Below are 3,364 nucleotides of genomic sequence, written 5' to 3'. Positions count from 1 at the left end.
TTTTTTTTTTCAACGGAGCCAGCGGGAGGGGGGAGAAAAGGAGGGACCTGGCGCCACCAGGTTTTGCACTTGCTCAAGAAGAGTCCTCAACCCCAGGCACTCAACAAAACCTAAAAATTAGGCTTGGAGGCCTAGCCAGAGCTGCTGCTGTGTGTGACCACCACCTGCTGAGATAGTGAATGATACATACCTGTAGCAGGTGTTCTCCGAGGACAGCAGGCTGATTGTTCTCACGACTGGGTGACGTCCGCGGCAGCCCCCACCAACCGGAAAAAGCTTCGCGGGACGGTCGGCACGCAGGGCACGCCCACCGCGCATGCGCGGCCGTCTTCCCGCCCGTGCGCGACCGCTCCCGCCAGTTGAATGACTAGCAAAAAAGATGAAACACACAACTCCAAAGGGGAGGAGGGAGGGTAGGTGAGAACAATCAGCCTGCTGTCCTCGGAGAACACCTGCTACAGGTATGTATCATTCACTTTCTCCGAGGACAAGCAGGCTGCTTGTTCTCACGACTGGGGTATCCCTAGCTCTCAGGCTCACTCAAAACAAGAACCCAGGTCAATTGAACCTCGCAACGGCGAGGGTACAACAGAAAATTGACCTACGAAGAACAACTAACTGAGAGTGCAGCCTGACCAGAATAAATTCGGGTCCTGGAGGGTGGAGTTGGATTTACACCCCAAACAGATTCTGCAGCACCGACTGCCCGAACCGACTGTCGCGTCGGGTATCCTGCTGGAGGCAGTAATGTGATGTGAATGTGTGGACAGATGACCACGTCGCAGCCTTGCAAATCTCTTCAATAGTGGCTGACTTCAAGTGGGCCACCGACGCTGCCATGGCTCTAACACTATGAGCCGTGACATGACCCTCAAGAGCCAGCCCAGCCTGGGCGTAAGTGAAGGAAATGCAATCTGCTAGCCAATTGGAGATGGTGCGTTTCCCGACAGCGACCCCTAGCCTGTTAGGGTCGAAAGAAACAAACAATTGGGCGGACTGTCTGTGGGGCTGTGTCCGCTCCAAGTAGAAGGCCAATGCTCTCTTGCAGTCCAATGTGTGCAACTGACGTTCAGCAGGGCGGGTATGCGGCCTGGGGAAGAATGTTGGCAAGACAATTGACTGGTTAAGATGGAACTCCGACACCACCTTCGGCAGGAACTTTGGGTGGGTGCGGAGCACTACTCTGTTATGATGAAATTTGGTATATGGAGCGTGAGCTACTAGGGCTTGAAGCTCACTGACCCTACGAGCTGAAGTAACTGCCACCAAGAAAATGACCTTCCAGGTCAAGTACTTCAGATGGCAGGTATTCAGTGGCTCAAAAGGAGGTTTCATCAGCTGGGTGAGGACGACGTTGAGATCCCATGACACTGTGGGAGGCTTGATAGGGGGCTTTGACAAGAGCAAGCCTCTCATGAATCGAACTACTAAGGGCTCTCCAGAGATGGCTTTACCTTCCACACGATAATGGTAAGCACTAATCGCACTAAGGTGATTCCTTACTGAGTTGGTCTTGAGACCAGATTCTGATAAGTGCAGAAGGTATTCAAGCAGGTTCTGTGCAGGACAAGAGCGAGGTTCTAGGGCCTTGCTCTCACACCAAACGACAAACCTCCTCCACTTGAAAAAGTAACTCTTTTTAGTGGAATCCTTCCTAGAGGCAAGCAAGACACGGGAGACACCCTCAGACAGACCCAACGCAGCGAAGTCTACGCCCTCAACATCCAGGCCGTGAGAGCCAGGGATTGAAGGTTGGGGTGCAGCAACGCTCCGTCGTTCTGCGAGATGAGAGTCGGAAAACACTCCAATCTCCACGGTTCTTCGGAGGACAACTCCAGAAGAAGAGGAAACCAGATCTGACGAGGCCAAAAGGGCGCGATCAGAATCATGGTGCCGCGGTCTTGCTTGAGCTTCAGTAAGGTCTTCCCCACCAAAGGTATGGGAGGATAAGCATACAGGAGGCCGGTCCCCCAATGAAGGAGAAAGGCATCTGACGCTAGCCTGCCGTGTGTCTGAAGTCTGGAACAGAACAGAGGCAGCTTGTGGTTGGTCCGAGAGGCGAAAAGGTCCACCGAGGGGGTGCCCCACTCTCGGAAGATCTTGCGTACCACTCTGGAATGGAGCGACCACTCGTGCGGTTGCATGACTCTGCTCAGTCTGTCGGCCAGACTGTTGTTTACACCTGCCAGGTATGTGGCTTGGAGGAGCATGCCAAACTGGCAAGCCCAACGCCACATCCCGACGGCTTCCTGACACAGGGGGCGAGATCCGGTGCCCACCTGCTTGTTGACGTAATACATTGCAACCTGATTGTCTGTCCGAATTTGGATAATTTGGTAGGACAGCCGATCTCTGAAAGCCTTCAGTGCATTCCAGATCGCTCGGAGCTCCAGGAGGTTGATCTGCAGATCCTTTTCCTGGAGGGACCACAGACCATGGGTGTGAAGCCCATCGACATGAGCTCCCCACCCCAGGCGAGATGCATCCGTCGTCAGCACTTTCGTGGGCTGCGAAATTTGGAATGGACGTCCCAGGGTCAAATTGGTCCGAATGGTCCACCAGAGCAGTGAAGTGCGGCAACTGGTGGAGAGGCGGATGACATCTTCTAGATTCCCGGTGGCTTGGAACCACTGGGAAGCTAGGGTCCATTGAGCAGATCTCATGTGAAGACGAGCCATGGGAGTCACATGAACTGTGGAGGCCATATGACCCAGAAGTCTCAACATCTGCCGAGCTGTGACCTGCTGAGACGCTCTGGTCTGCGAGGCCAGGGCCAGGAGATTGGTGGCCCTCGCTTCGGGAAGGTAGGCCTGAGCCGTCTGGGCATTCAGCAGAGCTCCTATGAATTCCAGAGACTGTGTTGGCTGGAGATGGGACTTTGGGTAATTTATCACAAACCCCAGCAGCTCCAGAAGTCGAGTAGTGCACTGCATAGACCGGAGGGCTCCCGCCTCCGAGGTGTTCTTGACCAGCCAATCGTCGAGATATGGGAACACGTGCACTCCCAGCTTGCGTAGGTAGGCCGCTACCACCACGAGGCACTTTGTAAACACTCGTGGGGCAGAGGCGAGCCCAAAGGGCAGCACACAATACTGAAAGTGCCGTGCGCCCAGGCGGAATCTGAGATACTGTCTGTGAGCTGGCAGTATCGGGATGTGAGTGTATGCGTCCTTTAAATCCAGGGAACATAGCCAATCGTTTTTCTGAATCATTGGCAGAAGGGTGCCCAAGGAAAGCATCCTGAACTTTTCTTTGACCAGGAATTTGTTCAGGCCTCTCAGGTCTAGGATGGGACGCATCCCCCCTGTTTTCTTTTCCACAAGGAAGTACCTGGAATAGAATCCCTGCCCTTCCTGCCCGGGTG

Source organism: Microcaecilia unicolor, chromosome 5 (genome assembly GCF_901765095.1).
Source record: "Microcaecilia unicolor chromosome 5, aMicUni1.1, whole genome shotgun sequence".
NCBI classification, from domain to species: domain Eukaryota; kingdom Metazoa; phylum Chordata; class Amphibia; order Gymnophiona; family Siphonopidae; genus Microcaecilia; species Microcaecilia unicolor.
Note: the sequence above shows the minus strand (reverse complement) of the source record.